This window comes from Cardiocondyla obscurior, linkage group LG05 (assembly GCF_019399895.1).
Source record: "Cardiocondyla obscurior isolate alpha-2009 linkage group LG05, Cobs3.1, whole genome shotgun sequence".
Lineage (NCBI taxonomy): Eukaryota > Metazoa > Arthropoda > Insecta > Hymenoptera > Formicidae > Cardiocondyla > Cardiocondyla obscurior.
Window position 1 is genome coordinate 5,807,893 of NC_091868.1, and position 12,525 is coordinate 5,820,417.

Genomic DNA, 12,525 nt, shown 5'->3' on the forward strand with positions numbered 1-12,525 from the left:
CGCTAAGCCTGCACAGAAAACTCACACAAATTTCTAATAGACAATACTAAATATAAATAATTATACACTTTAGAAATGTACGTAAATTACTTAGAAAATTATTTAATTTCAGTCGAAAGTATTCATTATTAACTACCGATGATAATAATAATTACTGACCTGACACCGATTTGCGTCGCTAAAACCAACCTTTCTTTTTAAGAACTCTTTAACGGATCAATTATTTTTTTTAAGTCTCGCAAGAAAACGAAAATAGCAAAGTTCCGATAATCGCGTACTTGTGTATCGCGAATAGATACGAATTTATTAAATCATCGCGAGGGAATTACGTGCGAAACTTGACATACCTACGTCAAACTGGTCTTTTGATCGGCTTACGCTATCTTATTCAACCTACGTCGCTAGTTAACGCGCAGAAGTCGGGAAGAAAAAGGAAAGTCCTGCTAAGTTATCGTAGCTCGCCCGGTATCCGCGGCCACGACAATCCGTCGCAAACTAATATCCGCAATTAAAGCGCTGTCGCGGCCGGCCGGCCGGCGAGCGGCGCGGCTGCCAAAGTGTTAAATTATCAACGCCGAAGTGTAAAGCGTCGTTCGCGGCGCATCGTTTATTTTGCATTCGGTAATATATGATCGTGCATTATCCCGCGCGCTCGCGCGCCTCGTATCCGGAGATACCGTAATCCCATTTACACGCGCGCGGCCTCCGCCAATCCATACGGGCCGCGATAATGGCGCCATTTAGACACAACCGTTCGTCTCGTTCCGCGCTGTTATTCCGACCTTATTCATCCATGCTTTCCAGGAACGTTTCAATCGGTACGAAGTAGTACGAAGTAACAGTCGCACACCCGCGCAATAAACCCACGGAGACGTAGCCGAGAGCTCGGGAATGCGCCTTCTCGCGGTACGCACGACCAGCTTAGGCGTCTTTGCGCGCGTGTCGCGTGTTAGTATCTGCGCGAGCTTTTTCCTTAAAAAAAAAAATTTTTATACTTATGAGTTACGCCACGATTACGCGATCCTTTCGTAACAATTTAAATAGCGGTTAAATCGTCTAATTAAACGAACGTGAGGTTAATGAAATTCGAGAATATCTCGCTTGGAATGTTATTTCGAGCACGGGGTCTACTTGGACGATATAGCCACGCACGCCATTTCTCTTTCGATGCTTTCGACCTTCGAATCTCGTTCCACCGCTCTTTTCTTCGTCTCGTATGGCCGAGGCGGAGAACGCAGAAGCCAGGCGCATGTAACATATCTCGGCAGTCGCTGATCCGTACAGCGCAACCTGACTCTTCGCCCGGAGAGCACGTGCACGTGCGTGTGTATGCGCGTGCACACGTGTTGCGTGCCCCCTTCGACGACGATTGTGTGCGGATGCACCATCGCGCTAACACGCGCACGTGTGCGTCAGCGACGGGCTTGATCTGCTACGCGATCGAGAATATTTCCGACGTGAATCAAGTACGAGCGAATTCGGCCGGCTTAAAAAATTACGTTATTCTTCGAGATCTGAGCGGTTAAATATCACGGGCTCGGTTTGACTCGAGACAATTTATCCATACCACGGACTCGCTAAATGATGGAATAACTTTACGCGTTTCTTTCCAAATAAAAAAAATTAAATCCCGAGTCTACGCGCGTAACAATTTTATCAAACAAAATTAAATACATTCTACACGACTGATATCGCTGCGCAGAGTTATAGCGATGAAGTAGTAACAAGGCAACATATATCTCGCTTAACTTAAAGCCATCGCTTTGCTCTGTACGTGCGGCGTATGCGAGACGCTCGTGGGTACAAATATATGTACCGGTTCGTGACTTCTTTAAATCGGCCAGGATGGGCGCGCACGGTTGCGTACCAAGCGCACGATCGCGTCATTAATCGGTCGCTGCTAGAGCTTTTTAGGTGTAGTCAGACGCAATTATCTATGTAAGACGGTACAGTTAATATCAAGTAACGCGTGTACGACGACAAGCCGAATAGCCCTGCGTTCGCCGCGAGCGCGAGCGATACGCGCGTCGGCGTGCGTGTCGGCTTCGTAGCGCGTGCACGTGGAATGCGATGAACAACGCGTTTATTGTGCGTGCCTCTCCTCTCGTTCGGCTCAGCTGGGAAGGAAGCCGAGATTTCTTTAGCGACGATCGCGGAGGGCAGAGTGCAGCGATTCGGAATGTCGGCTTTTTACGTAGGTTGTTCCGCTGTCATGAATTCACGGCTGGTGTTCGCGAGTTGAAGAAATACGAAGTGGAACGCGCCGCGTACGAGACAATGCCATTTTAAAACGAAAATACTCGCGAACGCTTGACCTGGGTTTTAAAATAAGCTCGGCAATTTGTAAAAAATAAAATAATACAAAAAAAAAACCCTCCATGAGTTTTTCAGTAAAAGATATTTTGGTATGCGTCGGTCCGAAGGTACAACTTTGTAATTAATTTTGTAAGTAAAAGTTAAAAAATTTGCGCTCCCTGCCAATCGGTGTAGTAAATATATAGAAGATAAAAAGATGTATATATAAATTGTAAATATCGCCTGGCATAAATATCGTAACGTCGATTAACAGTAATTAGCTATAATTAATTTATAAAGAAGCTAAGCGAGATAACGAGGGGCATTTTATAACGATTGTGATTTTACTTGCGCCGTAAAGGTAAACGTTGTTCCCTTTTTAATCCGATATCTACGAATTATCTCGCGCGAGTCTATCCAATCGCGGCCGGCAATTAAAATTTGATTAAGGAACTCGCGCACTTATTATCTGCACGCTGTTCGCGTCTCTCATGCATGAACTTGGCTCTACCAGACATGCAGACGCGTGCAGTTTTCCAATCGCGGATACCGTTTTAGACTCGTTAGAAAATTGCATAAAAAAATAAAATAAAAAATAAAAATAAAAAAGAGAGAAAGAGAGAGAGAATTCTTTTCAGTAAGATATAATTGTCTTTATGCGCATCTACCGCAATAAACCACAGAATAACTGGAACTCAATCCGGATATCGTTGATTAGCCATGTAACAAGTGACCGTAATTTTATTTTCCTCTGAAACTTGGTATTCGCCGAGCGAGCATCGAGTTTCTCACGAGGATAACTTGTGCAGATACTTATAGAGAGTTTAAGCGACAACTTCTCTTATTTGTTGTCTACCGCCGCGTTGTTCATTTGAGATTAAGCCCCTTCAATCGCACGGAAGACATTCCGATACGATCTTTGACGGACGGAATACGGGTTTCTCTTGCTATCGTTCACGAAGGGAAGATCACTCGATCAATTGTCGAGTGCTCGCGGAAAACGGTACTTCTACGCGATAAATACTACGCAGACTATTCTGAATATTTAATTAAAGGTACAATTGAAGACGCGGACAAAAGGTATGATAAAACGAAAAGGAAAAGGAGAATAAAAAAGGTACTTTTATACGGACGCGTTACAACATAAGGCGTAATCAGCGGAATTGCTCGAAGCAAAGCTCTCCTCGTGAACCTCTTACGTACAATGAATGCTTTCTTCTACACGCGTGCGTACGATTATCTTCATTTGAGTTCGTAAAACAGCTACGTGATAAACGAATTTAATGACGATGCAAAAAAAAAAAAAATTACAGCATATATGATACCTATACAAGAATCAAATAAAGATATTAATTTAAATTACAAAAGCAGAAGCTTCATATTCTTGAACTGTAATTGACACTGCAATTATATACGTACTTAATCTTTAATTACACTACATTAAAAGTAAACTTAGAGTACTCATAATTTTGAATTGTATAATAAACGATCTCGGTAAAAAAAAAAAAAATAATAATAATAATTACACCTTGCTTTCGCTTTAATCATCGCGGAATAAGAGTCATTACGAAAACGATAAGTTATAATCTGCTGCAAGTTGTTTTAGCGAGACGCCGGAAACCGAGAAGCTCCATAATCTTATAAACATAATGGCGAAGATAACATCAAATTTATGTTAGAAATTTCTCGTTGCATAAGCAGGGGAATGTCAGTAACTGACAAGAACAGCACAGCCGTATTAATACGACAACATGTAGTTTGACGTTCTTCCGAGATATCACGCGTGTAGCGTATTACCTACTGAAATATTGTATAAAATGTAATGACGTTATCTCCGATGTAGCAACAAGATCAATTGCGGGTAGAGAGCGACAATTTAACGCTCCTAGACGCTAGAAGGCTAAAACTAAATAATATTAATTTTCCCTCGCGTAAAGTAGCCCTTCCTTTTTCCTTATCCGCGTGTGCTTCGTTTAATTTCACCTCGTAAAGAAGATAAATATACAAACGCAACGTGCGCGCAAATAAATTTATATGCCGACGTAACCTTTGTCGCGAGAGACTTAATTGCAAATCGCTTAATGAAAAAATCTAGCGCGAGATTCGACGTTGGGGATAAAATAGCGCGCGGCGTGTAGTAAAACAACCTAGTTTCCCCGCGTTAGATAGCCTTTCCTGGAACGTATTTTTTTTTTTTTTTTTTATCTGGCGACGTGAGTTCTACGGCGCGTCGGGAATCTCGCCACCGGAAGACAGCTCCACGCAAGTCGGAGCAGCACCATAAAGCCCGTGGACAGGCACTAATGGCGCAGTATAACTCGGCTGCGGACGGCCGCGCGCGTGCGGAACGTTCTCCTTCTCGTCGTCCTTCGTCCTTCACGTCATCCTGGATGCGCCTCCATCCAGTGAATAGGCATCGTCGGGTTAGGCGAAGGGAAATAAAGGGAGGTATTCCCCATCGGAGGGTCGCGAGCGCGCGCGCGAGTCTACGGACGCCTCTCGCAGCCCGACCCGCGCGAGTGAAAATACAACCGTGCGTCCGTTTACGGTTTATTGCCACCATAATAATGATTTTATGTGCGGTGGTTGCGTGCGTGCATCGTGTACGATGCCATGTTGGTGCTTTAAGCGCTCGACGAATGGCAAACATTTCGACAACGTGTGTTCCCGGCGATCGGCCGATCGACCGACCCGCTCCGCCGCGAGATCGGTCCCCGAGTCTATTAGATTAGCTCTTTTGCGCTTTTTACTGCAATTTATCGAACGTTACGTTTCGACTTTTCGTTTAATTCGCGTTTAACGTATATACGAAGAAACAGAAAATTATTCCCCTCACTACGTACAGAACTTTCTAACGATTTAAAGTAACGTTATAGAAACCGCGTTATGCTTTCATTGTTTAGTATTAAAGCGTGACAGTTTGAGATAAAAGTGAAATCAACAAGATTTCAAACCGCCGCTGAAAGAAACCTCCAATTTCTAGCATTAAAAAAATAAGACATTCAGACGTTCACATTGCGTACGTTAGCTCGGACGATTGGTCTTAAGATAATTATTTCTTTTTTTTTTTTACCGTTTACTTTTGGAACTGAATAAATCACTTTTATTTTCCGCGAACTTTCCGCGCCACCGCCCGATGCTTTCTATGTTTAGGTGTAATCGATGAGACGCGGATTCGCGAATATTTCTAATTGACTGGCGGAATTGTTCATACAACGACGCAAGCATATAGGATCCACCATCCAGTTATCCTTGGCAGTTAACCCTCGCCATACAAGCCCCGATAAAACGAACCAATAAAACAAACCCATGACTCACTAATAACATCGCTAATTATGATTACATATCCTTTCTGTAAGCCCCGAGACGGTGATCTCGCATGCGAGGTATATAAAAGGGAAGAGAAGAAAATACGATGAAGACGAATTAGGAGAGAGCCGGGGCGCAAGAAACTCTCGTTGAATAATTGTACAAATGTGTGTGCATTATTATAGATAAAGATAACTCCTCGCCGAGCGGAAAGAAGTGCTCTCCACCGCAATTACTTTGCCGGACATGTTAATAATATAATAATAGTAATAGTACGTAATATATAGATTTCTCTTCGCGAAAAGCACTCGTGAATATTCTTTTCGCTGCTCGACAATCATATCTTTTCCATTCCCGCGGAATGAAATGCAAACAAACGTTATTACCTAATAGGTTGTATTTTACGCGACAAACACGCGTTTCGTACATGCCGCGGATGTGGATTTCGCTGTTGGTTTAATTGAATGCTTGTCGATTCGCGCGATCGTGTGAGAACGCACGTTTGAAACAGTCTGTACGGCTTGTACGCTTTCGCCAATGTACTTTGTAAGCGTCGCGCGGGACGCTGCGATTTCCAGCCATAAAGTCGGCGTTGATAGCAGCCCATCAATTCCGTAGGATGATCCGTACGGCTGCTACGAAATGCACCACCGACGGCACAGGCTCTGTGAGATATCTTTATCTGTAATCTTAAGTATGCCAGTACAATTATTCATCTCGTACCCGACGCACTCTCTCGCGCCTAGCTGGCTCAATTGGCGGGGTTCGTGCCCGGTTTCAACGCGCTATAACTCGTCTCGTACCGCACAATTAGGGTGTTTCTTCGTACTTGCCGGGACAAAAGTTTAAGAATTAATGGATCGTTTTATAGCCACGAGCTTTGTTCTCGCGCAATTCGCAAAGATGAAAAATACTTGAAATTATACGTCGAGTTTCTTTTATAAATTTGCCATTAATTAATAACAAGAAAATTAAAGAGAAAGAAAGGCGATTCTTGCAGATTAGAAGTAACTCCAATTAGGTGTAGACGGAACAGTATATTTCCCGTTTTATTAATACAGGTCTCTCGTAATAAAAAAAATATAAAAAAAATATAAAAAAATATAAAAAAAAACGATAAGTGCACGGCCTTGTTATCCTCGCGTATACCTACGGTCAATTTTGCGATCGGTGAGAAGCAGATCTATAAAAAGCTTTATCGGAATGGCCGCATCTTTGCGACAGGCGTTAGTCGGCTATCGGCCAAGCCGTTTAATTGAAAGAGTGGTGATGCTTTACCGAGCAAACGGGCCGACTGCGATGGCCAGTCCAACGCGCAATTTTGCGAATATAACGCGTCAGATAACGAAAGAATGCACTTTTTACCATCGTTATACTCCACTTTGCTCGCGGAAGGTCGCTATGCGTGGCACGCATGGCTAACACGAACGCACTTAGCTCCCTGCAATCGTAACCTCCGGTGTTACGAGCAAAAACTTAACAAGATCTCGCAGCTCGATAAAACGCCTATTTTATCCTCAAATAGTTGATAAAATTGCAGACTTTACGCCCGCGATATGTAACATCAGATATATTAATCGTACTATTTCTCACAATGCACACGTTCTTTTTTTTTTTTTTTCCTCTTTACTTTCCGCGCTACGCTTTACGTTCTACTTTGATCAGATAAGAGAAGTAATTAAACGTACGTTGACCTTTCGGGGAGAAAAAAAAAAAAAGAAGTTATCTATTCAACATAAGTATTTCCGCCTGCGTTAGTCGCGAAGATCGTATCGTCATGAATCACTCCGGCTTGTTTGTTATTTGAAACGTGCAGTACAGCTCGCGACTTCGCGCGGAAGCCCTCGTGGTAGTAGACGCCGGCGATGTAGCATTAATCACGTTGGATTAAGCGCAATTATTAATTTCTTCCTCGTAACGGGCGCGCGAGGTACGCGCGGCTCATCCTTCCACCGCTATCATCGCATCTTAGGATTGATCGACTAATCCTTTAGCGACCTTACATGTATAATACGTGATCATCGAACGTGACATAAAACCACACGGCTAATAACGTATATGTATAATATAGCTATTGTATTAATTTCGAAGTTCATCCTTCGTGGATATTAACTTCGGAAAAACTCCGCACAGCCTGACATCACGAGGGCGTACCTAACGTGATTAATTTTTTTTTTTCTCTTTTTACTTTTTTGCTTTAGAATCGAAAATCTTATCCGTGCGCGGAACAATTATCCCATACTTGTAATTCCAATAACAAATTCCTGGAATATGAATTATTGCGAAGTTAATATTACCTGATTCTTGTTTTGCTCCGCGTTCTAATAACTGTACGGAATAAATTCGGTCGATTAAAATTTTAATGAAACTATCCGGCTCGCCGATATATTTTCGTTACTGTCCTATTAATTGGATTAATCAATCACCGTTGTGGTTTAATCGCTTCTTGAAATCGTGCGCGACGACTTTTGCGCGCTAAGCTTTAATTAACCGATGCGTGATCGATAGCAGATTAGAAGAGACACCACGCACGGCGGATTACACTCGTCGGCGGCTAAAAATAACTCCCGATTTCATATTCGAGTCTCGATCCCGGTCGCGGAATTCACTCGCGCGGCGTGCTTCTAATTAATTCCTACGCGGTAAAGGACACGCGGCCGAATAAATGCGTCCTGCGAGCGGCACCCATTTTACTATTCGCTCGCTCGTACGTTCGCTCCGCGCTGCACCTGCACACACAGGCCGACTGACATTTTTCGTGATCTTCATCACGAGGAGACTCGAAATGCAGTCCACCTTGAAGGTGGACTAACCGTAGAGGTATATCGCCCCATGAAAATGCAAATTGTATATCTTCCCCACCTCTCTTCCCACTCTAACGACTCGCGCCCTTGGACACTATTTTATGGTGATTGGATGAATCTTAAAATGCGGCGCGTACTTACGGGGCGGATTTAGTGTTTCACTTGCTACCGCCGTAACCCCCGGTCCCCTCTCCGTATCCCTCTTATAATCGACCTGCGCTTACCTGAAACATAAAGAAACACGACGATATTAGGTACGGCCGAGCGATAGTACCCACGGAAAGGTTACTCCGCGAGGAAATATCGAGGTGATCGACTTTATGGAGGTACGGCCGGCCTGCTTTGCCAAATCGCCTGTAAAATGCCCGAGTTATGGCCGGAAAGGCCTACGAAAATCGAACGGCGAAGGAGAAACCGATTCGCATGGCCGGTATACTTCTCCGCCAAAAATGGTAACGATGATAAGCCGCAAATAGTTTAGCGGGATCGCACTTAGAATACGCGTCAACCACCTCGAGCTACTGCAGCTCGCAACGCGTTACAAAAACGAGCAAAGTAAGAACGGCACATCGTCGCGATAGCACGAGTTGCATAAGTACGTGATATATTGATTTACTGAAAGAACATACTAATTTTAAGTCGCGTTTTTTTTTTTTTTTTGTCCGTCCGTCTAAGCTTGTAACGTAAAATCGTAAAGGTAATTTTTTCTTTGTATCACTCGTGAGATAAATTTAGTGCATTATACATGCGTTACCGTACTGCGAGAAACGTTATTTTACTTTTGTACAAGAAATTTCCTACGACGATGTCAGATTTACTTTTTGCAGCAGATAATGAACACCGTTTAACGAAATAAAAATTTTACTTGAACAAATCAGTGCATGCAATTAAATAAATGCACTAGATATTCGACAAATGCTATAATAATACACAAAAATATTTTTTTTAACGTAAATATAATAAATTGCTAAATAATATATTTTTTATTATACAATTTATCCGTACGATTAAAAAAAAAAAAAAAAAGATTTCTATCGTAAGAAATTTTTTTGATAATAAAATTGATGTTTTGTGTTTTTTTTTATGGCGACAAGGAGTACATTTTAAAGCTATCGATACTCATTGACGAGCAACACCAAAGTCCTTAATAATTAACGCTGTTGGATGCAGGCGCGTGTCAATAAAATTTGATAAACGCGCCACCGAGGTACGCAATGTTTTACGAGCGAGGCACACCATCGATGGGCCGCACGTCGCCGTCGGTGGCTTTTACGCGTCCCATAAACCGGTACATCTGCATCGCGCCAATGCGCGAGCTCGCGTATTCTCAATCGTTTCAATTTCACAGGTCGCCGAACGAAGTAACCACCATTAAAATTCCCAATATTTCTCGTTCATACGCGAAATCACGCGGCTCGCGCGAGTGACGTTCACCACAGAAAATAATTATCAGACGTCATAAATTTAATAAACACTCGAAGAAACCAAGCGCGCATGGTTTTTCAAGCGACTTTAATTCGTGCGCGTTATTATAATAATTTTATTTTTTTTTATAATTACAATCGAGCGATCTACGGCACGTTGCTGATTCACTTACATTTGTAAGTTTTCGGTTAGGTTAGGGTTAGGTTTTTTTTTCTCCTCCTTCCTTCCTTCTTTTCGCGGGAGTATCCTAGATTATCCTGATTGATTTTTTTTTTATAATCACAATCAGTCACTAACACTCACTCGAGAGACGAACGACCGAGAGACTGACGGTAGATTATCGCGGCGATTTTTTTAACGATTGAAATTAAGAAGCGCGACGAGCGATCATTCGTTGTGTAAATTTGCACTCTCGATGTTCGTGGCGTTGCTTACTTCCACCGGGTGGACACGCGAGTCGTCCTCGATCTCGGCGCGAACAGCTGGCTGGCCGAGAACTCGCATCAGGCGGTGAACGAGACGAAACGCGACACGAAATTGTTCCCCGCGCACTTTATCTCCCGCGAGTTCTTAAAAAAATTACTTGCTCGGAACGGACTGAGAATCCCGGCCGCGATGAGAGAGACAGGCGAGGTGCAGATCTCTCACTCTGACGATAACAGTTGCCGGAACCTGCCGAAAAAAATTGTAATGGAAGCCGGTGGTCGGAAATGTCCGAATAATACGCGACGCAATTCACGCCGGACGCTCCCCGCGCGCTGCGTTCGCGACCGTAACCTATTCTTTCAGAAGCAATTTTTCCGAGCCCAAAACGAAGCACAGAACGATGAGTAGAGTAGCCCAGGAATACATAAAATGATCGCTCGTTTCCATAGTCGACGTCGTCGACACTTATTCGTACGCGAGGCTTTCTATCCGCGGTCGAAAATTCGCGAAATTGCGGAGCGATTAGCAATACGTCCTCGCGCCCGAGTCTCCGCAACTAGACTAACCGTTGGAGATTTCGGCCCTTAGAGAGAGCGAGAGAACCGTGTAAAGAAAGTGAGACGGACGATGTGGTCAACCGTCACTAGCGCGCTGTCCTTTTCGCACCGAGTTCCCGGAAGCGCTGAGCTCGACGCTGAGCCGAGACTTGCTTGGTCTATTTACGTTTTTTATGCGCTCGACGAGCTCGAGATCTTGTCCACCAAAACAAATACGAAGCGTTTTTTCGCGAGTTTCTGCAACTAGACTAACCGTCAGAGATTTCGGGCCTTAGAGAGAGCGAGAGAACCGCATAAGAAAGTAAAACAGACGAAGTGGTCAACTGTCGATTGCGCGCTGTCCTTCTCGCGCGGAGTTCTCGGAAGCGCCGAGCTCGACGCCGAGTTCTGTTTACGTTTTTTTTTTGTTATTGGCTCACCGAGCTCGAGACGTCTTCCCGTAAAAAAGCCGTCAAAACATTCGTCATTTTCGAGCTCCAGATCGTCGTCGTTTTAAAACTCCGATCCGAGCAAGACTCGAGAATAATCTAATAATCTGAATATCTTTTTATTTCGTAAAAATTTATATTTCTTAGAAAATCACAATGTTTCGAGACCAATTCTTGCCACCGATATTTTACATTAGAAAATTTTATTTATTAAGAAAAAGCTTATGTAAAAAAATAAGAAAAGAAAACGAAATTAAAAAAAAAAAAAAAAACTTTATAGATATTTATAATTTTAATATTTCAATATTTGAGAAAAAACGACGTGAAAGTAGTCGCGCTGGAATTAATTTACTTCATGCTACTTCGCTTCCTTGCAGTACGGTACATTCCAATTAATTATTCAACTTACTGTCGTCCGTTCGCGGCCTCTTCCTCGATGCGAATCATTTGCATAAATAATACTAAACTATTTTTGCACCGTGCATCTGCCGCGGTTCTCTCCCATGTTAATCCCAACTTTTAGCTCGCATTCTTCTTTCCGCCGTCTGTATATTACTCTACACGGCTCATCTACGTGCCGTTATCTGTACATTTCGTAAATTTCGCGGATTCGTCGGCTTGGATGCCGGTGAGCCGCTCGTTTCCTTATTACCGCAGGTGCAATTGGTGACGATTCTCCGTTAGGATCAAGGAGGAAGGTGCGATGGGAAGTGGTAAGACGGGGACACGCGAGACGGATAAAATGGGATGATGATATAGCTCGTATGATCCTTCGAAGTAACGAGCATCGTCAGCATCCCAAATGCGAAACAAAAATTAAATCGATATCGCGTAACCTCTCCTCAAATCGATAGATAGATAGCGACATTTTATTAGTACGCCAAAAAAAAAAAAAAAACCCCTCCCTCGTTCTCTAACTGATATACTTATCACAATGCGCGATGCAATATCTCGAGACGTTCAGGACTGCGAACAAACTAGAAAAAAAAAAAAAAAAGAATCGCTCGGAATGTGCCTGCGTTTCTCTCCCGCCGAACGATTTAATTTCTCCCGTGGAAAATAACTGTCAACGTTTTCCAATTATCAGCCGCGACACACTGGCGAGCGAAAGAGAAGTTCGCCAGGGCGAACCTATCCGCGGTAAAGGGCCGCTACGAGCCTCGGCGGGCGCAGGATCTGCTAGACGCAGAAATTGTCGGCACACTTTCGAATAACGTGCGATCGCATATCCCGCGATTTAGTCGCTAAACCGGTCGAAGGTGCAGCGCAGGAGCCGCAAAT

General features: G+C 43.4%; 1 protein-coding gene across 1 annotated transcript in view; it reads right to left on the minus strand.

Moving 5' to 3' along the window:
- Positions 1-12,525, minus strand: part of Cv-c (crossveinless c) — a 169,152-nt gene that overhangs the window by 81,538 nt on the left and 75,089 nt on the right. The window lies entirely within an intron of this gene.